Genomic DNA, 25,063 nt, shown 5'->3' on the forward strand with positions numbered 1-25,063 from the left:
CATTCTTACAGTAACAAGCCTACTACAGGACTATTCAGGTACTGTCTTTACTATGCTGCGGTGTCAACAAAATAAAATTAAACCCAGACAATGCAATGCCTGTTTCTGTGTGTACACACATACATCCCCAGAAAAATACCCTAGTGTCAGAAAAGTAAATGGTGTTACAAAATCTGGAGAAACTGGGCCCTCTTAAAGGGGCTGACAAGAAAGTTCATATTATTTCCAAGTTCCAGAGATATATCACTTGGGCAGGACTTAAATGTTGCCGGCTAGGGCTTCCCATTGAAGTCTCAATCTCAAAACCAGAGCCTTTCCCCCCTCCCATGCCTACATCATTTAGATCTTTCTTGTGATTCTTTTGTGAGCCTCCTAGGACCTGCTTTCAATCAAAAAGTTTAATGACATCAGGCAAAAGTCACAAGACCTAAACTGGAACTCAACTCAATTCAATAGAGCAAATACAAAGTTATTGAATGTCTATTTACAAGGTGCTGTGTGGCTCTTCTGAATATCCCAAAATGAATTATATATAATCCCCACATTCAAAGAATGTCTTATCTTCTGAAGAGCTAAGACATACATAAAAAGTAGAAATGCCATTTTTAAAATTGATTGTGTAAGGGGCAGATTCCATCAGTGTGGTTAGAGTGAGAGAGGACCCTTGAGAAACACTTTCTGGGACAGGCCTTGAGGGTTATGAGCATCCTTTAGGACAAACTTATTGCCATATGTGTAATGAGGTGAAAAACTCTGTCTGTTAAGGACTACTCTAAAAATGCTTTAGGCTTTGTGGTCTACTTGGTCTGTGTGGCAACAACTCCACAGTATCCAGGTACTACAAAACTATGTACTATAGACATTATTCGAATGAACATGTTTATTCCAATAAATCCTGACTCACAGACCCTAAAACCTCATAGTTTGCACATGTTGATAAGTTTGTTCCCTTTTTAATTTTTATTTTACAACTTTCAAAAATAAGTGCAGATTCTATTTGCAGCCTGTGGGCCATTTAAAAACAAGCAACAGGCCAGACCTGTCTACGGGTCATAGTTTGTCATCAGCCCCTCCTCTGCTGGCATTTTACTACAAAGAAAGGCTTTCTTATACTTAATCTCACTCAATTCTTAGACTTTCTCTAGGAGATAGGTATTGTTTCTATTTTCTAGACTTCCAGGTAAAGCTTGGAGATCTTCGATTATGCAGGTTTCAAAGGCCTTGAACAAACCACTGGACACTATTGCCTCCTTATAATGGTCAGGAATACATGAAGATGGTGCAATGAACATTTTTTCCAGCGGCATTGTGAAATTCAAGTTATTTTAACTAAGAATATGAGTTTTACTGTGGTAGTTCTTGCCAATTAGTATTATTTCAGAATCCTGTGTTCATCATGTTCTCTGTTTAACAAGTCATGCAAGGAATGGATATAACACTCAATAACTTTTACTTCCAGAATACTGCATTCCCCCATATTTGTAGGGGAAAAAGTAGGTTTCCAGTGTATGTTCCAAAGTCTTCTACCTCCCATGGTGGGCCAGAAATCATATGTGGAAGGTTGTCTACCCCTGCAGGTGATGGATATGCTTGCAGATGGGATTGTCTAAGTCACCAACTTCGTTCTTTTCTTTTTCTCTCCATTTGAGCTACAATTCCCTCTTGCATGGCTTCTTTACTTTCTCTTGTTTAAAACCAATCTCATGTACTAGAGGAGATGGAGGAAAAACAGAAATTGCCATGTTCTCTCCATCATCTGCTATGATTACTCCAGTGGTGGTCTCCAGCCTTCTTGTATCATTTTCTTTCTCTGAAAAGAGCTAAACTATCCTTTCAACTGTCTGTGGGCTTTTCAGAAATGTAGGCTCACCTTGAGCCTTCAGCTCTTTGATGACACTGACAGACTCATCAGTTAGCACAGATCTATTAGTGATAAGCTCTGCATCCAGCTCTGAGCTAGGCCCTGTGGGGAGGACAGACAGTAAACCACCGTTCCTCAAAGGATGTATAATCTACTTAGGACACAAGACCAACAAACATGTAATAACAAAATAAAATGCCAGTTTTTCTTTATTAAATATTTTCTATGCCCCAGTGTGTCTTATATCAAATAAAGACAACAGTTTGGACTAATAATCAGAGATTTATTCAAAAGGATTATTGCCAAGGTAAAAGTGGCAGGGATACTGTTATATAGGGAAGAGAACTATTTTCATAGTGAGATGGAGTTACGAGTTGCTCGAGTTACATGGAAAGACTTCTTACTTTTATAGAGAGAAGTAAACAAAGCTAGAAATAATATGTTATTTGGAAATGTTATGACTAGATAGAAGATCTGAAGCCAGCTTGTTCCCTGCAGTAGCTCATCTCGAGGATAGACCAGAGCCTAGAGGATGAAGAGAAGCTAAACCAAATCGTAATTAACAAGCATTTTATTCCTACTGATTAAGGATACAAGTAGTACAGACATGAGACAAAGAAGAGGAATTTGGTATTTGGCCTTGTGACTTTATCAGAGGTAAATATAGGAGTCCTAGTCTAGTCCATATAAGTATCAGAGGGAAGGATATCCCTTCCAGAGCATAGAGAGGCACAGGGATTTTGTACTCGCCTCACAAAATACATCACTGCCAATTTTCTACTTGAACCTTCAAGGTCAATGTTGAAATAGTCGAACTTATGCCCAGGTCTGACCCCAGGGTATATAGTCAGTCCAATATTATATGGTAGCAACTGAAGGTGTAAAGAAGAAGAGAGTGAGTGGGGGATGGAGGGTCCTCAGGGATTAGTGGAGGACCATGTTTGGTAGAGTGAGTGGGGACTCCCTAGGTTGTTATAGCAGAGTGTATCCTCACAGAGGATAGTAAGATTAAACACACACACACACACACACACACACACACTCACAGAGAGAGAGAGAGAGAGAGAGAGAGAGAGAGAGAGAGAGAAGGGATGTCACAGAAGTTATTAGTTTAACTCTGTGGCACAGGCATGGTACCTAGAAAGGAACAGACACTGAAGTTTCATGATGAGCCATGAGACAGGTTCCTGAAGAAGCAACCAGTAATGTAGGGCTTGAAGCTACTGTTTTGGGGAAAAGTACTTGCTAGAAGCTGAGCAAGCCTGGTGAGGAGGCTGAAGAAGATAAGGGTTGCAGCACCATGATGTCAGCCCACGAAGGTTCAGGTGAATGAAAAAACAGTCAGAAGGCAAGCGCAGCCATTCAGGCTGAGAGTCTGCAGGTTAGACTAGCATAGTGGCTGTGTTCAGCAAGTGAAAGGCAAACCAAGGGGCTATTTCAGGAGAAATGAGAGGATTGTGCCATAACCGAAGAGTGAGAGATCTTACTTAGAGGCTAAATAACAACAAAGCATCAGATTTTTTTGAAGTATGTTTACAGAAGTTTTGTTTACATGATGCCAGAAGGTTCTTTTATCTGGAATATTTTAAAAGCATTACTTAAAACAAGAAACAGGCAAACATTAAGGTTCTCCTGTCTTAAGATGGTGAAGCAGCTTGTGTCAAAATTAAGCTTTAAATCTTCAAAACTTATAAATCATTTATTAAAAGCATTTTAAAATCCTAATATGCATTAAAATCTCATAGGAAGAAATATAGCATGTGGTTGATGTTGGGCAAAAGTAATTTGAAAAAGGAACTCAACTCTTGGAGAACACCTTGTTGAACCAGTGTACAATGAAGCACAGTTCAGAAAAATCCCAGTAGCCTCTATATTCAGAACCTAAGTGCGGCCCAGGGTTCTCCTGGACTTATGACCATTCCAACATACAATTATTCTCATTATTCCATTTTGTAGATAAAATTCTGAGGATCAGGGGGTTTGGCCCTTTGTTTGAAGATTATACAGGTATTAAGAATCTAACTGTAACTCTTGCACTCCAGCTTAACACTTCTGCCAACATTGCAGGTGTACAAAATCTCCAATATCAGACTTTCACAACTGATTCCAGAACACCCAATTACCCGCTTTTTAAATCTGAGTTGTTTTTATCACTATCTGAAGTCCTTGCCTGGGATACTGGATTTCATGCACTGTGAGCCCGCAGATACCAGCTTCCAATCTATTGGCATTCACCTGTGGTTCTACACGGCTTCCAGTGGTATCATTCTGATTTTAGATTACTCCTCTCCCTTTGTTCCCAAGAATCTGACATCTATAAACATGACAACACAGGCAGGAAAGGGCACAATGAACAATCTCCTGCGTTCTAATGCAGTCTGCTGTGATGTGGAGAGGAGAAGGGGGGCATGGAAAAGGTCCTGATGTCTTATACATCCTGGGAATTGACATGCATTAGGCTCGTTCTCACAGTTGCTACCATCAAGAACCGTTTAGTGTTAAATTTAGAATAAAAACCAATTAAAAGATAACAAGGAAACATATGCTCAGAATAGCAAGAATCAAGCATGACTGCTGGCTACTGAGGGAAGAGCTAGAACACTTTACAAACCTGAGTTTTTCCTTACTCGTTCTCAATATCTCACCCATTCATCTCTATCCAAATGGGTTGGGGGGGCACTAGAATTTTTACTACAGTAGATGCAGTAATCTGATACTGTAAACCAGAGTTTTCAAAAACATTCCTGCTGGTCTTTTCCCATACCCTAGACGAGATGAGTCTGGCCAGGGGTTCAATATGTGTTAGAATAGAGACATGGGCTAGGTTCAAGGCATTTCTACTTGGGATTATTGCCACCACACTGGTATCCAATGAGATTAGGATATAGATGAGTAAACCAGTGTCTTGTATCTCTTGTCTACCTCGAGAAGATGTACCTGAAACTCAAGAGACTATGTACCTGAAACTCAAGAGACTAGGAAAGATGATCTCCCCTCCCAAATTCAGAAGGTGAGATTGCTGTCTGTTCTGAGTACTTCTCTGTTTCTATGCTAATACACTAATCAAAAGCAACTTGGGGATAAAGGGTTTATTTGGCTTAACATTCAGATCATAATCCATCATTATAGGAAGTTAAGGCAGGAACCTGGAGTCATGAACCTGGAGTCTGAAATCACATAGTAAAGTTATTTGCTGGCTCTTGCTTCCCCCCACTCGCCTCTTTGTCTCTCTCTCTCTCTCTCTCTCTCTCTCTCTCTCTCTCTCTCTCTCTCTCTCTCTCTCTCTGTGTGTGTGTGTGTGTGTGTATCTCACTCTGTCTCTCTATCTCACTCTGTCTCTTTTCATCTGTCTATGTCTCTGTCTTTCTCTGGTTCACTGGCAGGTTCACAATTACCTAGATTTCTTATATAGTCCAGGACAACAACCTGTTTAAGGATAGTATATCCACAGACTTCTACACGTTTCCTGATAAAGTAATAATCAAGATATACCTATAGGCTAACCAGATCTAGACAATTCCTCTAGGCCTTTCTCTACGATGACTCTACTGCTGGATCAGTTGAGAAAGCTAAAAGCTAACTAGGTCACTGACTTCATCCTTACCACCCTCTTCTGCATTCAGGGATAATCTGTCATAGAATACATTTCTGCTACCCAGAAAGTCATGTCTATCAGTTTAATTTCTTTGCAGTCTTTGTAAATTATGGTTTGGGAAGTTCTTCAGGACCTATGGTGAGTTTCATTTATGTCTTCCTGGGTAATTTCCTATGTATGCTCTGCTATGGCTCCCCACATCCTTGCCATTCATACCCAGAGAACCTCACAACCTGTAAAAACCCTTAACTACTGTTACATCTATGGTTCATCAGACATTTCTTTTCCCTTCAGCAGTTCATGCCAGGTGTACTCCACATGTTCTTAGATTCTTAACTTCTCCCATGGTTCCTCATCTTCCAGGAACACTCAGAGTACAAGTATTCCTGCTAAAATATCTTATTAATTTTAAAATAACTGAAAGACAAAGATCAGATAAGATATGACTGGCTGACCCTTATATCTGGCTGCTGCACAGCACTTCAGGCTCTGGGTACTCAGTGTAGACTGGTCATCTTCACATCCTGGTTTCACAAGCCAGACTGGACCTGTGTTCAATTTAGATACCTCTCCTGAGGTTGGCAGCAATGAAGCTCCTTCACTCCCATCATTCAGTTCAGTCAATGTCTGTTTTCTCAATCCTGACACAGTCTACATCACATCCTGCTTGTTGAGTTTTCTGTTGTCACACTCTTAGGAGCCCTCTCACTTCATTGTCACTTCTTGTTTATTGGTTACTGCCTAGCTATCCTGTGAAAAACTTGAAGGCTCTTATCTATTATTTATTTATCAATGCACCAACTCCCAGCATTTCACACAGGCCTGGGTCTCCACCCACACTTAGTATAGGTATTTGTGGAACACAAAAGTGAGATGACAAGGTGAGAACAGAGCCGTAGTAAAAGGTTTTCTTACATTCTATTGTCATCTTAATATTACCTAGCAACAGCACAACTGTCAAGCAAATGGTCATGACTGATCTGGTAACCTCATGAGAGAGAAGCAGCATCCAGGCAGATCCAGAAGTGAAGAGAAATGCCTAGGCAATAAATAGACATGCTCAGGACCCAAGTGGAAACAAATGTGTGATTCTTTGGGACTAGGATGACAGGTAATGCAGACTTATCCCCAGTTCAGTTCTATTCTCTGTGTAACCACAAGCTAGAGTCTCCACCCGTGGGCCTTGGTTCCCCCTTCCATAGTTGGGGAATCTAGGTTACTAGTGAAAGAAGAGGTTGGATCACAGTACAAACACTGGGTCGGTGGGTGCTTTCCTGACTGGGAAGCAGCTCCTCTACCGTGTGCATAGAATGGGGGATAGCCCACTCATCTTTGTGAGATCTCAAGGGACAGAGTTCTACTCTTCTGCACTTTAGGAGTTCTAATCAAAGCTGCACCTTTGTGTGTGAATACCTTTCACCAGACAGGATCTTAGAATGTATTGCTTCCTCACATCATAAGGTGGTAAGAAATGCACTAGATGTGAAAAAACACTAATAATTTCAAATCTCTGCATATGCATTTCAGTACAATTACATCTTAGGGCCTTCACGGTTATGGTACTAAATTTTTATGGTTCTCTCATGACAGGGAGTCAAGTCTACCTTAGTAGTTTCGTTACCATTCTCAGTAGATAAGGACATAGCTGCTGACACCCTTTGTTACCAAAGTCTCCCACACACCTCTAACTCCTGGCCTCCTCTCTACAATGCCCTTCACTGACCACCCACTTTTCCCACATGATCTCTTGGAGTTGAGTCCTGGGTCCACTCTCTTTCTCTCTGGCAGGGTCATCTACCCCCAAGGCCAGGACTTCGGACAATGCAGGTTTGTGTTTGTAGCTCTGACCTCCCCTCTGAGTTCCAGTGCCAACTCTGCTGTTTGTCTGTTTGACCTCTACATTTGGATGTCTATAGCCGCTAAAGACTGGCAGATCTACCTATAGCTCTTTCCTCCTAGTCTTCTCCTTCTGCCAGATCTGATCACTCCCAATTAGGAAGTGGTTCTTTCAGAGAATCAGTTACTTAAACAAATAACCAGACACGATTTCCGGTTCCTTTCCCTTACTCCTTCCTCCCAGATTCACCCCAGCGCCAAGTTTCACTAGCAACCACTTTGTTAACAGCAAACCTAGATATCTTTCTTGCTGTCTCCCTTCACTGCTGTGAGCCACTCACAGCTGCCCCTGTGCCAGCGCTGCTTCTCTTAAGCCATTTTTTATCCAACGCAGTGGAGATCTGGAGACATACATATGACTTCCTACCTAATGTTCCAGTTGGGACTAGGTCTGTCTGTCCATCCTCAGCCATTCCACCCTCCCAAGCCAGGCCACTGTTGCATTGCTCACATTTCCCTATCCCACTTCAAGGGTTCCTGTAAACCCCTCCCTCACCCCATGGATGCCTTTCCCCTACCTAGATAATCCTACACTGCTTGGCACGTGCAATTATTCAGTTGGGCCTTTCCTGATATTTTCTAATGTGGGCAGCCTTTCCTTATTCATTACACCCACAGCTCATTCAAAACCCATAATCTTTTGCTGTTTATTTACTTCTTTACATTGTGTTTCTTCCATGGCCTCTATCTCCATCAGAATAATGATCACCTTTCTTATACAGTGTTGTTTTCCCAGTAGCCATAAGTTAGAGACTTAGCAACTATGCAGTGAAGGATTAGACACTCAGTAATTGTTCATTGTTAAAAATAAAATTTGAAAAGAAAGGCCAATTCCACCCTGCAAGTGCGGGGTATAAGCCCAAATACACTGATGACCCTTGGAGAAGATATTGAATACAGTTTAGAGGATCTACCCCCCTTTTTTCCAGCATAGCTCTGCAGAAGAATTCAGAGAGCTGTTTCCTGATTATCCCCATCCCATTACTGTGGTCAATACCCAGTGTGAACCCACCGTGAGCAGGATCTATGGGAACACCTGGAGGAGGACGGCTGCAGGGAATGGGACAATGCCTGTTCTCTAGGAAAAGGAGTGATACAGACTGAGTAAAAATAAATAAAGCCTAAAGGCTCACAACATATCAATATCCACAGAGTCAATTACCACAGTAATCGACAGACCAACAGGAGGGAACATGGCTGCCAGCACAGGCAGTGGAGGCACATACAGAGTGACTCTGGAGGGACAAAATAAGGGCCTCTCTGTGGCATGAAACCATAAAGCTCCACAAGAAGAGAAAAATGCCAAGTGAGTGCCTTTGTTGCCTTACCCGGTCACACTGTTTTCCTCTTCTGTTGGCACTCACATCTATTCTCCAAAACACATGCGTTGACAGGCAGAACCATGACAAATTGAACTGGAGTGCTACGTGTTTCTGCCTTTCCTTTTCTTCACGTTTGCCTCACCTTTAAAAAAATTCTGCTCCCCAATTTTTCTTTCAGTTGTTCATAAATTCTAAATCAGTGAATGAATACTTGCCCTGCTTGGGCAAAACACCCTAGTGGGTTTTGCATGGTGATTTGACTTAGAGGAGCTGTCTGCTCCTTTTTAGTTACATCATGCTTCAACGGGGTGCCAGTGAAACTGCCTTCTGTGTTTTGAGGTTTGAGCTCTGTGGAATCTTAGTTTGAGCCAGAGGGAAGACTGATGTCTATGTATCTCAGGATGGCCAAGGCTGCTCCAGCAGGCACCAGTTCCTAAAATGCTTGTTAGTTTCCTTCACCCAAACCTTCCACACAAGCTCCGCAACTCCCCCACTGTTTGTCTCACCAAGGGCAGCCATCTTCACTTAAGCATGTATGCATGCAACAAACTAGACTACCTGACAAGGAACCCACTCAGCATGGAGCGTGTTCAGAATCTTGCATCAGCGTTCCTGCTTCCCCTGTGGGATCCTTGCACAGAACCACAGGCTCCTTCCTGGAGACAATGACTAGACAGCTATTAAGTTTATTGTCAATGTTAAGGAGAGAAGTGGATTCGATTAGAAAACCATCCCTACCAGTAGCAGAGAGAGAAAGAGGTGTATAAGGGACATTTGGCTGCTGTAACACGAACAATCTATATTTCAAACAGTTACTGACACCTGGTTTGACAGTGATGTCCCTAACTTTTTAAAAAAACACTTACTTGCTATTGTTTAAACTGATTTCCTAAACATTATTTTTCTTATGTGTTTTTAGTTCCTTTAAGTTATATATTCTGTTTAAAAGGGCTTTCTAACAGGCCCAAACATGGGAAACGTTGCCAGCAGGTCTTACCTTTGTCATTTCCTTCTTCCTTGCTAAACCTTTAGACTACACACCTTAATCTAGTCCCCAAGATCTATTCCCTTATTTGACCACTTTGTTATTCCTGACTAAAACTCCAACGCCCAGTAATCAAGACTCTAAGGTCAAGCGATCAAAATTAATTATTTGGCTACCCTGGCTAAAATATCCAACTCATCCTAGCACAGACTTCCCCTTTTTCTCTCCTTAAAAACCACTCCTGCAGAAATACCTGCTGCTGTCTTGGCCTAATCCAGAGGCACCCACCCTCCCCACTTGGTCCTCTAAGGTAATAAATCTCCTTTGAACTGAGAGTTTGGTATCTGGGTGTGATCTGGGCTTCTGGCCCTTTCACTGTTAATGGAAGCAACTTCTGAAATGTTCTATAAGGTTAAAGGAAAATCTAGAAAGTCCTGCTGAGGAGAGGGAGGAGAGGGAGGAGAGATTGTAAGAAACAGAGGGATTGGGAACACAGCAGGAAAACCCTCAGAGACTACTTGGCTGGCTCAAGGGAACTCAGAGTTTGAACCAACAACCAGGTACCTACATGGATCTGACCTAGCACCTCTGCATATATGTGACAGTTGTGTAGCTTGGCCTATATGTGGGACACTTGGCAATGGGAGCAGGGGCTGTCCCAGGGGCTTTGACTAGCTCCTGGGAACCTATTCCTCATGCTGGATTGCCTTGCTCAGCCTGAACACAGGGGGCAGTGCTTGGTTTTATGGCAGCTTGATAGGCCATGCTTTGCTGAAGCCCATCAAAGACCTGCCCCTTTCTGAGAGATTATGGAGGAGGGATGGACTAGGGGAGGGAGGAGGGAGTGGGAGGGGAGACTGAGGTCCAGATGTAAAATAGGTTAATTAATAAATAAATAAAAATGATTTTAAAAAACTCTCTCTCTGCTAGCCAAAGAATATAAACTAGGAGTTTACCAGAAATGGCAGGTGACCACTAATGTGAGTTTACAGAGAGGGATTCAGTGATGTGTTGATTTTCCTCAAAGCATTGTCTTGTCTGGCATGTTTCTGTTTAAATATAAGTTGTACCATATTGCACCTAACACTTATCCCCTTGTCTCCTATGGAGTAAATCTTTACATTCACTTTACAAGAGAAAATCTATACAATTGGGGCATGACAACATGTGACCGTGAAATCATAGGAACTGTGAGACAAGGATTAGAAGACAGAAGCCAGTCTGGGTTACACAGAGAAATCCTGTTTCAAAACACAAAGTTAAAAAGTAATTCCAGAGAGGAGCGGGAGAGTGGCAAAAGAAAAACCTACTGCTGATTTCCTACAACACTGACTGGTAATCCCAAACTCAGAAACTCAGATCAGCAAACACAATTTGGGGGGCAGAGTGACTCTAACCTGTTCTTGATGATTACTTCTAATCCCAAATAATATTAGATGACTCCATTTCCACATCTAGTCTGCTTTTTAAATGCCAAATTTATAGACAGGACATTATCCACCCAACTCTCCCATCACCATACCTACTCCCATATGTCATGAAGACAGCTAGAGATCTAAGAGGAGGGATGGGCTCTTGGATCAAGCTGCCTGTGGAGTGTGGGAAGGCAGGGCTAGGGCTGGGGAGGTGATTAGAGATGATCTTTTATTATACTTTCAGTTTTCTTAGAAAATTAATAAGAAAAATAAAACTTTATACTTGAATTCATTCAATGAAAACTACTACTTGAGAGTTTGCTAAACACTGCTCATACAGTGGCTCATTGCAAGACATCAGGTGAGGAGGAGAAGAATTTAGAGAAATAGACACATGTTAGCAATCATTGACTTCCAGGTGCTTTCAGAATACAAAAATGTTCCCCAAGGGGCTAATGATATGGTTCAGTGGTTAAAATCACTGACTACTCTTCCAGAGGACCCAGGTTCAATTCCCAGCACTCACAGGGCAGTTCACAACTGTCTGTAACTCCAATTCTAAGAGACCCAACACTCGTGGCAAAACACCAATGCATATAACAAAAAATATATGACTTTGAAAAATGTTCTCCTAAAGTAGGGTTTTAAATGGAATGAGAAAATATACAAGTTGAACAAAACTACACGATGACTAAAATTTATCTTTTAACTGCCAGTATCCATGTATTCTTCTACTGGACTAGAACACAGCAAACCTTGTCTGTATCTGTGTGTTCCCTGTGAAACCATTCAATAGACTGTGAATCCCAGAAAATCCTGGCTAGCAAGGAAGAAAAAACAAAACTACATTGAGATTCCATCTCAATCACTTCAAAATGGAAACCATCAAGACAGCAAGGGACAGTTGGTGCTGGTGAGGATATAGGGAAAGAAGTTCCATCCAATGATACTGAGGAACAGAAACCGTGCAGCAACCAGGATGGAAATTTCTCAAACATTCTAAACCAAAGCCCCACCATACAGTCCAGTTCTACTACTCTCACTTATATCCCCAAAGGACTCTGTGTCCTAGAATAGAGATACTTCTATATCCACATTTATTGCTTTCTTTGTAATAACAGATATAGAACCAACCCAGATGCCTATCAACAAACAGCTGCATCTAGAACTGATCTGAACAGGGGAGAGCTCTTGGACCCCAGACAGACAGCTGGGAGGCCAGCATGGGACTGATCCAGACCCCCTGAATGTGAGAGTCAGTGAGGAGGCCTGGGCAACCTACGGGGCCCTGAGCAGTGGATCAGTGTTTATCCCTCAAATACAAACAGACATCTTGTGTCCATAACACAAAGAGGGATGCTCTCTCAGCCTGGACTCTTAGGGGAGTGCCTGGACCCTACCCTGAGTGAAATGACAGACTCTAGATATCCCCTATGTGGAAGGAATTGGCAATAGGGTGGGAAGAAGGGGGGGTGGTGGGGGGATGCGGGAGGAGGTGAGGGAGAGGGAACTGGGATTGACATGTAAAACAAGCTATTTAAAATTAAAATAATAATAAAAAACTGAGAAAAAAACAAGGGTAGGGACCTGAGTTGGATCTCCAGAAAAAAAAAGAAAAGAAAATGGAGTACATATAGAAAATGGAATTTGATTCTAGAAAGAAAATGTAATCATGACATCTGCAGGGAAACAAATGGAACTACATTTCATTATGTCAATAAAAAATAAGCTTGACTCAGAAAGATGAATACTATGTGTTTTCTCTCATGTGTACACTAGATTTTAGTTTTCATATGTGTATGTGCATATATGGGGGTGCCATGATGCTGGAAAAAAGACCATAGAAGGGGAAAGAGAACCCATAAGTAGGAGAAGTGACAGAAAATATGTGACTTGACATATGTCCAGAAGAGGGAGGGAGGGGAAAGGACCAGTAGGAAGGAAGGGGACAGGGGCCCAGAAGAGGAAGTGAGAAGTAAAGACTGAAGAACAAAGAATGGATGAAAATGCCATAATGAAATCCATTACTTTGTATGCTAATTAAAAGCAACAAATACAAATTCTATTTTTTTTTTTTTACAAAAGGGATGGCTGGTGCCTGTGAACATTCCCCAGCTGCTAGGAGGATGCTCTGACACTTCCCAAGCACTTAGAAGGACCCCCTACTGCTGCTCATAGGGCTTCACTGAACATCCTTTTCCACAGGGAGTGAGTGTTCATACCCCTTCCTCCAAAAGACCTTCTCCTGTGAGATGCAGGTTTGATCCTCTGTCCCAGGAGTCTGGTTTGTAGAGGATTTGTCACTTGTGAAATACACATCATTGGTTTGGAGGAAGAAAGGGAGGGTTTTACTGAAGTCTCTTTAACAGTTTTTATCAGTGGTTATTTTGTTCAAAAGTAGGGAGATGAATATCATGTTTTGTGAAAATGATTATAAGAACAACAGATGGAATGGTAGTAATCTAAGCCTCGGTGCACCAAACCCAGACACCAGATATTTTGCTTTACATACGGAACTTGAATTCATTCCTTCTACTACCTTGTAATGTATACATCTTAATAACCCTGTCTCACAGACATGGAGACTGAGTCCTACTGCCAGTAAGCCAATGTCTCAACAGCCACATGTAATAAAATAATCTGATGTAATTCTGTCAGACACTAAACCTTTGCTGCGAGCAACTCCATTAAACTCCTATTGCAGTATCTGTTGAATTAACCTATTTAGCCTTGAGTCAGGCATTATTAAATGTTGCATTATGTTATCAGAAATAGAAATCATTTGCTGAGTTTATAGAGTCACAGAACATTGGAAGTAGAAGAAACTCTTAAGTGTAATCTAATTTCAAGTTTGTTATTATAGAGACAAGAAAATTATTTTGAAGAAGGTTAGGTAATTTCCTCAAGGTCAATCTGGCTGATGAATAGCTCAGCCAGACAAAAGAACCCAGTTCTGTATCCTAGTCCAGGATTCCTTACCTCCACATGTTGCTATAGTGGAAGATGAGCATGTCAGGCTGAAGAAACAGTGCTCATCTCACAGAGATGTGAAAAACCCAATGATGCCAATTTCAGGTTCTCCTATTTGATGCAGTCTCCTCCCAAAGCACACTTTATCTTGTGATTTCTTTTTCTCTCACATAATTCCCGTAGAGGATATTAGTTGTAGAATTCATCCCAAAACTTAATCAAGACAAAAGCTAGGTAAACAGGTGTCTTGAATTGTTAAGCTTCTATCCATATGCATTTTTCTCCTGGGTCTATACCTTTATTTCCAGCCCGATGGTATATGTTGAATAAAATTAAATGGAGCAAACATTGCTGAATCTAGTGAATAGAATAAACTTGGCCATAAGCAGAGTTTCTTCTCTTTATATTGCATTCCAAAATCCAACCCTCTCTCCTCTTCATAGTTCCGTGGTTTCACAGCCCAATATTTTTCAGTTACCTCCTTGTGTTAATTACTTTATGTGCTGCTGAAACAAAAACACATAACAAAAGCAACTTAATAAAGGAAGTTCTGTTTGGCTCAGTTGGAGGGTACAGTCCACTATGGTAGGGAGGTCATGGAGGCAGACCCTTGAAGGGACTGATTGCTGATATCACAGTCAGAAAGCAAAGAGAAATGAAAGCTGATGCTCAGCTTGCTCCCCACTGTCTATTCAATCTCAAACCCCAACCAGTAGAAATGCACTCCTCATTTAGAATGGGTCTTCCTATCCCCATTAATCTAATCTAGAAATAACCTCACTGATATGTCTAGAGGTTTGCTTCTGGAGGATTTTAGATCTTTTCATATTGACAATCAATATTAATGGTTACACTCCTATATGCACTACATTATCCTAGGAGCTATGGGAATAAAGGAGAACAGCTATATGACTGTTGTATCTGTCTTGATTTTGCCCTCAGGTCTTTAAAAATATCTTAAATATTTTATGTGCATGAATGCCTTTTCTGCACATACCTGCAGTGCCCCCAGAAACCAGAAGAGAGCAATGGATTCCCTGGAACTGGAGTTATAGATGGTTGAGGCACCATGTGGGTGCTGGGAAGGAAACTGTGTTCCTCTCTGCAAGAGGACCAAGTTCTGCTAACAACTCAGCCATCTCTCCAACTCCAGCATGTAGGTCATTATATGGCCAGTTCCATCTTATCTTCCAGGTTTCAACTTAGAATCACCCCTCATCATCATCACTGGGTGGTTCTTGGTGCCTGTTAACTTCATCTATCACCAATTTCTTAGTCAACCTTGAATAATATATCAGCTGCTTGTAGTTTCTTCATAGTGTAGATTTCTGTGTGAAATCGTTGTTTTCATTCAGTTGCTACTTCTTATTTTCTCTCCTTACTAGGGCACAAACTCCATAGTGGTAGATTTTTCTGTTGGGTCACTCATCATATACACAACACTTAGACCAATGTCAAAATAGAGAGAAGCTACTGAAGAAATTAAAGGCTAAACCCTAAACCCATTCTTAGGAAATAATTAACCAAGTCAGCAGAGCAAAGTTTACATTATTGTAGAAACTGAAAATTACCCAGAATACAACTCTAGTAGCTAATCTTGATTATCAGTTTGAAGGCATTAAAAAAGAAAAGGTGGGTGTGTCTGTGAGAAGTCACCTAGATGATGCCACCCAAGGTGGAAAAACTCATCCTAAATTGTGTGATAGCATTCCATTGGCTGGGGTAGCAAATGTAAAAAAGAGAGAGTGAATTGGGCTCCTGCACTGATCCCTCTTCTGATTCCTGACTGTAGATACAATGTGACAGGCTACTTCCTGCCCCTGAAACTATACCTCCCCTGCCATGGCAGATCACATCATCTGAAACTTGGAGCCTAAATAAACCCTTTCTTATGCTGCCTTCATCACTTACTCAGTCACAATGTGATATCAATAACTAATACAACAGCAAATCAACTACAAGACTATGAAAAATGCTTTTCTGTCAGCAGATCTAGACAACAGAGTTATCTAACAACAAAAATACTATCCAGGTTAAAGTGTGAAATTCTTTGACAATTCTTAGTTCACAGAGGAAAAAAAGGAAGAAAAAAATAAGACCATCTCTTGAGGGACAATGGTGGCACACACTTTTTTTTTTTTTTGGTTTTTCGAGACAAGGTTTCTCTATATTGTTTTGGAGCCAGTTCTGGAACTCACTCGGTAGACCAGGCTGGTCTCGAACTCACAGAGATCTGCCTATCTCTGCCTCCTGAGTGCTGGGATTAAAGGCATGCGCCACCACTGCCTGGCTGGTGGCACACACTTTTAATCCCAGCATTTGGAAAGCAGAGGCTGGCAGATCTCTGTGAGTGCGACACCAGGCTGGTGTATCAGAGCTAGTTCCAGGACAGCCTTCAAAGTCACAGAGAAACCCTGTCTTGAAAAAAAAAAGGGAGACCATCTCTCTTAAGTACTGTTTCAAGCAATCTACAGAGTTTTCTTGAGGGAATAGGATAAAGACAGTGTTGCCTATGGTACAAAGCTAAACACCTTTAATTCTGACTTGTATATTTCTAGTTCTCTTCAGTGTCAGAGTGCTTAAGACAGTCGTATGTTGCATATCAACTACTTCTGCACACAAGCCCAACAACCAATGGCTTTATCAGCAAACTCTCTGTACAAGGTTAACCTTTTAGCAAGTACCACTTTACTATAGAAAGGACACCAGGAGAAAACCATAGAGGGTAACAGTACTGAAGCAGAATGGTGAGAGAACATTCTGCCTGTTGATCTTTGAGATAGTGTACACAATGTTCCTGTGAGAACAGCTTTGGTAACATCTGGGAGCTTCCTAGAAATACAGCATCTGAGGCCCCGCCTAGACTTACAGAGTCACTTTCCATTTGAATGGGAGCCTATGCAATTCATGTGCACATTAACTTCTGAGAATCATTGCTAGGGTTGGGGAACTGCTAGAACTAGAGATCATGAAGAAAAAATATTCTACAATGTGATGGGGGAAGTTCTTCTGTGTATATGTTTGTCTTATTCTATGATAAATAAAGCACTGTTGGCCAATAGGGAAGCAAGATAGGTGGAACTAGGAGAGGTCAAGGATTCTGGGGAAACAGAGGCACAGTCAGTCACGATGTAGGACACGAAAGGAGTAAGAGTTCCAGTCCCTTTCTCCAGTAAGAGAACACCATGTGGAAATATTCTGATTAGCAGTTATGGGTTAATAATTAAGTCAGAACTAGCCAACAAGAAACCATAGCAAATGGCTAACATCTTCATAATTAATACAGTGTCTGGTGTGTTATTTGGGGGCAGAGACAGCAGCAGGACCCAGGCAACTGGCAGGAAAGAATGCATGTTACAAATGGCTCCCTCAACATGTGTCAAGAATTTTCCATGTGAATCTAACAAAAGCTTTAAAGGGATTTTAGAACCAAATATCAGAGACAAGCACGGCTTCTTGGTAGCAGCATCTTCTTGGGTGGGCTCTGTTTTGCTAGAGACAAGCAGACTTTCACGGCCAGTGCTGGTGGTAAACTTATACCTGCCTTCTTGGAAAGACAACAGTTAAAACAGCCACGGGTTTGATTTTAGCAATGTTGTTTAACAGATAAAATGCACGTCACAAGAAAAACATAAAGATTTACAATAAAGTCAGATTCAGATGAAGTAAAACCTCTAAAAAGTTTATAATGTGTTTAAAAATATATGTAGGTTTGGGAGAGAAAAAGAAACAGGATAATGGCTGAGTGTGGTGGCACAAGCCTTTGATCCCAGCACTCACTCCAGAGGCAGAGGCAGGCTGATTTCCTGCTCTTTTATTCATTTATATTTTTAGTGTGGGTTCCGGGAATTGAACTCTGGTCCTCATGATTGTTTGAAAGTGCTTTACCAACTCAACTATATTCCTAGTCCTGTAGGCATTCCTTCTAAACCTGACTTGCTGCTACTCATTGGCTCTGTGACTACATACAAATTTACTGAATCTCTACAAGGTTTTCTTTCTACATACTGGGGAGGGTGGGACTTCAGTGACCTGGTTACTAGAAAATTAAATGAAAAAAGGTATATCATGTGAATAGAACATTATCTGGTTTAGAACAAGCATTCAAACAGTCACTATTGTGAAAACTATTCTTACTAACTTCCTTCCTTAACTGATAGATCCAGTTTATTCTGGACTCATTGCATCAGAACCTATGACCCTAAGCTTCAAACTGGATACTTACACAAATGTTTAAGAAAGCATAAAGCCTCTCGGAAGAGGCTCTGCCTATGGCACAGCCATGCTTAGCACTGGCAGCTCCTTCTTCAAACCTTTGGATGCCACAGAGCAGCATAATCCTCCTGGTCCCTTTTCAGTTTACTGCAGGACTGTATATGTAACAGACCCTTAGCAAATGCTTGCTGAATGACTAAATGAATCATTTAGAGACAATAGCCATATGCCATAATTGCTTTGCTACTTGAGTGCTAACTTAGTTGTTGCAAATATATATGGAATGAGCCTTTGGAACTGGATTGCAACTCAAGGGTTGTAAAGCAAAGCATTGCCGAAAATTTAATGATTACTTTTCATTGGATTTCTGTAAGTTTGTATCTCTTTAAGTTGGTCACATTTTTGAGTCATGAATTGCAATCTGGGAAGTTAGCCTGGAAACCATTCCAGGCTAAAATATACGAGCTTAGATCTCAGCTGTCCAGCACTAAAGGCTAACCACTGTTGCAGTGGCTTGTTTTTGTGAGAGTTACGGCAGAAGTCTGTCTACTATCCTGGGAAAGGGACTGGATGAATCTGTCCCACACAAAAGCAAAACAGTGAAATGTAGAAAAGCTGAATTCTGAGTAATGGGAATATGATGCCACATAAGTAAACCACTCCCTTCTTTGTCTCTAATTTAACTGCTGATGGCTTAGAACTGGAGATCACAGGATGGGACAAACACTTTGTTGAATCCCAGAAGAAAACTGAAGGCAGGCGTTGTTCTCAGCTCCCACCCTACCCCACCTCCACAAAGGAAATAGGCAACTGAATAGATACCAATGGGCATTATGGACTAGCAGTCACAGCAGGGAGGAAAATCTTGCTTATTACAATTCACCAGCCTAGATGCCCCAGCCGATATGCAGCAAAAGCATTGGTCAGGAAGGCAACAGCAAAAGGTCAGGTCTCAAACAATATGAGTGATATTGGAAAAGGAAGGAAAGAAAGGCCTGGGGGAACCCGCTCCTGAACGGAGTATTAAAAAAATAAAGGAAAGAAAGGACCTGTGCTTAGTGTGTGAGTGTCAGATTAAGGCTAAGTCCCTGCAAGACTTATTTGGGAAAGGAGAACTGTTTCTTGATCACTTTTCTGAGGTTCATAGATCTATAGCTTTTTTTACTGCTTCTTCTGGTAAGGAAAGGTAAAAGGCTCATTTTTTGACCAATCTGTGGGAGCTAATGGTGTACCAGACACTCTAGTGGGGATGAAGATTTAGAAATTAACAAAATGTGGTTACAATGCTTTGTATTTCCTCCTAGATTTGTGACCAATGTTTAGCGTTTTTTATCCCCTTTCTTGGGGGCAGGGAGAGTGTATTTTATGTTTTTAATTCAGAATGTCACATTACTCACACTGGCTTTAAACTTGCTGTGTGTCTGAGGATGACCTTGAACCTCTAATCTTCCCAACTCCACTTCCCATAGCTGAGATTCGTCATGCCAAAGCTGAGCTCTGTGTAGAAACACTGTGTGTTTTGCTTTTGTAGGTTCATTTTATGAGTTTTCACTCAAGACAAAATAAACTTTTTCAAAATACATTTTGATCTTTACAAGAATTTATTATAGAAGAGGCATGTGTTTGTTGTAGGAAAAGAAATATGGAAGTTCTGAGCATAAAACAACACAATTCATTTATACTTGTCACTAATCAATCTTGTAATAGTCAGACAATTTGCTCTTCTATATAAAGAGATTTTTGTGATTACATATGCATTTTCTCTACATATTATTCACTTGTGTGTATGTGTGAATGTGTGTACATACATATATATGCATATATATGCATATACTTTTTTATGCTGCATTTGTTTAATTATGTAAAATATGTCACTGTTTTACCTTGCCTGCCTAAGGCACCTGATTGGTTTAATAAAAAGCTTAAGGGCCAATAACTAAGCAGTAGAGGAATAGGTGGGGCTGGCAAACAGAGAGAATATGTAGGAGGAGAACTACAGAAGGGAGAAAGACAGGGAGTCAGCCAGGGCCAGTCAGCAAGGCATGGAATAGGACATACAGATTGAAAGAAAGGTAAAAATCCTCAAGGGCAAAAAATAGAGATGAACAAAAACAGGTTAATTTAAGTTATAACACCTAGTGATACAGGCACACGATCAGGCCATTCATTCATGACTAATAACAAGTCTCTGTGTCATGATTTGGGAGCTAGATGGTGGCCCAAGAGAAAGCCCTCTTCAGACAGTAAACTGGTAGTGGTAATTGTTGTTTTACCTCTATTGAGTAGAATACTAGGAAATAAGAGTCGGGAATAGGGTTTACTTTTCATTTTATACTGTTTTATGCACTTATAGTATTTTAAACAAATACACTTGAAATTAAAAATAGAAATATAGTTAGTGCTGCCAAGGCCATTGTTGTGGGAGACAAGCACACATGAAAATGGCAACAAAGGGGAACGTGAAGAATGCTACCAAGAGACCACAAAGCATGATAGAGCAGGAAGCAGGCTGCCAAGAACTGTGCCTGGAGTCAGGGAGATCTTGTGAAAATGGTGTCACTCTAATTCTTGTTGTTTAGGAGGGAGATCCAGAATGGTAGTCAAAGTTGGGTAGACAGATAGCTACACGCCTCAAGACTCAGAAGTCTAAAGACTTTTCAGTGACAAACCAGGGAGAGCCTGGACCCTGAGAAACTCTTACTCTCTCTTGTAGAAGTCAGCCTTGGGTACTTCAGTCCCCTGAGACTGGATCTGGACTGCTGGCTTCCAGCACTAGAAGAGTGTGAATTTATTTTGAGATGTCAAGACTGTGTAATTTGTTACAGCAACCACGGGAAACTGATACAGGGAGTGAAGCTGCACTTCTCATGCTGAGACAGCAGGAAGGAATAAGCATACGGCTTCAAGCTGAGGAGCAATGCCATTAAATTGCATTTTTAAAAGGTAACAGATGGTAAATTTTAGAATGCAGTGAAATAGCAGGAAACAGAAGCAAAGGAATTACAGGAGGAAATCATTTAAATGGTGTTCTTATTTATATAATAACTATACAGATTTATGGGTACAGCACGATGTGTTGACTGATATATGTTATGTATATGCATGGTGTATGTTTGAGGCAATAATCAAAGCAAGGTGATTAGTATATCCATCACCTTAAATTTTGATCACTTATTCATGATGAATCCACACTTAAATGTTCACTCCTAGCTGTTTAGAATATGATAACATTATAGTTAACTATATTCACCCTACTGCACAGCATATATGAGGACTTAACTATTGATATTACAGAACACTATATACCAGTATCTCACACTCTCTCCCCTTCTCCTTACTCTCTCCAATCTGAATTGTTACTATAACAATCGATATTTAAACATAGCCTTGAGGAAAAGGAAAAGAAGAGGCACATGTTGAAAAAAAATGAGTGGAGTAGAGGTCAGAACTTCACAGGGGTTGAATGCAAAGGATGAGAATTACCAGACTCTCAACTTTAAATTTGTGCCATACATGGGTTCAGAATCTAGTGGCTATAGGGAAGCCAAGTGTTGACCACTGGAGTATCTGGAGAAGATGCAGATAGAAATCTTAACACTCAGTGGAAATGAAGTCCTGATTCTGGGAGGAAAGAAAGATTCTGGGGTGGTAGCTGAGGATTCAGAAGGAAATCATCCAACATCAGTGAAGACAGAAGGAAGGAATAGTAAAGATGAAATGAGGCTAGAAAGATGATGACTGAGTGGTTAAGAATATTTGTTGCTATTCCAGAAGGCTAGAATTCAGTGCCTAGCTTTCAAGTATGGTAGCTCATAACCACCAATAACTACAGCTCTAGAGAATCTGATGCCTTTTTGGGCACTGTTACAACTGTGCAACCCAACCCAAACACAGATTAAAATTTATCTTCAAAAAATGAAAGCTTTGAACCATTATTATATATGTAAATGATTTCTTTAAAGAGATAAGGGCAAAGTGAATAAAAAATAAAGGCTAAGGACATAGGAAGAGAACATGAACAGAGCAGCATTAGGAACATCACGGGAAGAGACAATTTTTAAGGAGTGACAAGATGATAGAAAAGTCTATAGATACGATAGATGGAGTGGGCATAGAACAAATGCTAGTGACACTCTGATTAAAAAGTCCTTGATTTTTTCGTCCTCTAGTGCTATTGGAAAGTAATTGGAAGAGTGGGATGAAGTCAATGAGAGGAAGCAGAGAAATGACACAAAACCTCTTGAGAAATGTTTTGAGAATGTGTTTAAAGTAAACAGTGGTAAAAAGGCTCACGTTTATGAGAAGATGAGTTTTCAAAGACTCAGCATTGGGAAAGATAGAATTCAGTGACTGAAGAGATTGTAAAGATTAAAAAGGATGTAATTAATGAGCAAGAGGTTAGATGAAACAAGACAGTAGGGAGCCAAAGCATAGATGGAGAGGTTGAGCTGAGGTGGAAGAACTTCCTGTTTTCTGGATTCAAGGGCAAAGGATGATGAAAGGAGACATGGTGATGGAGGTTAAATTCTGTTTTATAATTGTGTTCTTTTTGGTCAAAGAATAAAGAAAGAAGCAAAGCTAAAAGAAGTGAAAAGAAAGTTTTCAAAAGATTTCTGTAGAGCTATTTAATCCAAAATGGTATGATGAGAAGTAAAAACTACTGAATGGGGTGCTGCCCTCTAAACATCTGGTCTAAAACATGTATCTCTAGGTTTTCGTTAGTCACATGTAATTAATGTTATGTGCCTACAGTGATACCCACATAAAAGTCCATACCAGAAGGGCTTTTACACCAATTACTACCATCACTATCACCACTGGCAACAACTGCAAGAAACAAGAACAACAGCAGGAAAGGCAACAAATGATTGTGTTTTAGAGTAAAGGTACATCAATGCCCAAGTTTAAAATTAAGATCCCGAACAAGCAACAAAACAGATGAATCCTGCAGCTTACAGAGAAGTCTCAAAAATGGGGGGCTCCAGGGTAAACATAGATAGTGGTCACTTCTTACAAGTCAGGTATAACTGAAGTAAACTAAAATAATCAAATAAATTTTAACGTGAATAGCAAGCAGGAAGTTGCAGATATCATAGTTCTGTGAACTCAAGTCAACAGATTGTGGCAAAGCTGGGTCCTGAGTGGCAAGAGAGACTTCCCATCAAGGGGAGCAGGCACAATGCTAAGGCTTTGGCAAATTTATCTACTGGGCTCAGTGCTCCTTTTTAAGGACAGTACAGTGCCTGGAGAGAAGCATCATGTAGAGTCAGGAGCTTGGAGAAAGGTCAGACTTTTATCTCCCAGAAATCCCAAGCCTTGGCAATCACTGAGCCCCTGGCAGGCAGGACAAGCTGAGGATTCAGCCTTGTGATTCAGTCCCTGGGCTCTGGAGTGGAGACTTCTGCCAACTTTGCCAGCTGGAACTGATCTTATCTACATTCACTTATATGACTCTGTTCTCTTGGCAAATTGGATTCAGAATATTGTTCAAATTCCAAAGTTTGAGAAGCCCGAGGTTGTATCTATGACTTTGTAGGATTGTGGCTTAGGGAACTATTCCTATAGCCACCGTGGCCCAGGGATTAATCTCTTGATCCTGGGAGAAAGAAACCAGCCAGAAGAGAAGCCCTCATACCTCTGTATCCTGTTGAACAGGCAAATGGGGGTTTGTGTGGTGTTAAGAGAAGCTTTTTCCTTGAGAGAAGCCTTCCCACCAGCCTGGTTCTAGAGCTGCACGAGTCCCAAATAAACACACAGGAGGCTATATTAATTATGAAGCTGTTGGCCTTGCTTGTTTCTTACTGGCTAGCTCTGACTTAAGTAATTACCCCGTAATTGCTAATCTAAGTATTTTTCTTACTGGAGACGTTTCCGGGCTTCCTACCCCATGGCGTTACATCTCGACTCTCTTGTGTTTCTCCTTCCCAGAGTCCTCCTGGACTCCTAGTCCCACCTATCTAGATCCCTATTGGCCAGCAGCGATTTATTGACAAATACACAGGACTTCCCCAACAGTGTGGAGCTCACAGAAATAAGAATACTCAGGCTATAGACATAATTACCCTTTTATTAGTACCATTGATAGAAGAGGGACTCTAGTCTCAAATGAAGTTTTGATTCATGACTGATAAAATGTCCCATTTTTTGAATTCGTTGTATCAGTTCAAGACTTTCCTGTTAGCAGTTCACACATCCATAACTAGCTCTCATTAGAATACCAAGCAGATTGGCTCAGGAGGAAGTCCGAGAATGGCAATGCTAAATCAGTCTTGATATGATTATAAATACTAGGACTGCACCACTACTATACAATAAAGTGACTTCAGAAGATTTTAAAGTTTTCAAGATATTATACTTACTTAGACTGGTTAGTCCCTTGTTGTTTAGATAATGGGGACAAGGACTTATTTTTAAGTATGTCACCCAAATTAAGACAGTTCTTATAAACACAAATTAGTAGGGGAAATGAAAAATAAACCTAAATATAGTACAAGATTGTCATCGCCCCACATTGAGGGACTTTTGTCATTGTCTGATTTGGGGGGGGGCTTCAGTTGGGTCTAGCCAATTAGTCTAGTCCATACCTGAGAGGGGGAGTGTGAATTTGAGAAAAGCAATAGAGAGGGGAGGGAATCTGGTGAATACTGAATCACTTGTGTTTATTGTGCACAGTCTTTTTATACCCCCAACAAAAGAGGGAAAGAAGGCCATAGACTTCCTTAACAGGATACAAAGAACAAGAAAGCATAATTACCTTCTCAATACCCAAAACATCAAGTAATAATATCCTGAGTTAAAATATTC

The 25,063-nt window shown here is 40.8% G+C and overlaps 1 protein-coding gene across 2 annotated transcripts in view; it reads right to left on the reverse strand.

Moving 5' to 3' along the window:
- The window catches only part of Astn1 (astrotactin 1), a 311,034-nt gene that overhangs the window by 44,737 nt on the left and 241,234 nt on the right, over positions 1–25,063 (reverse strand). The window lies entirely within an intron of this gene.

This window comes from Mesocricetus auratus, unplaced genomic scaffold, assembly GCF_017639785.1.
Source record: "Mesocricetus auratus isolate SY011 unplaced genomic scaffold, BCM_Maur_2.0 Super-Scaffold_100676, whole genome shotgun sequence".
Taxonomy (NCBI): Eukaryota; Metazoa; Chordata; class Mammalia; order Rodentia; family Cricetidae; genus Mesocricetus; species Mesocricetus auratus.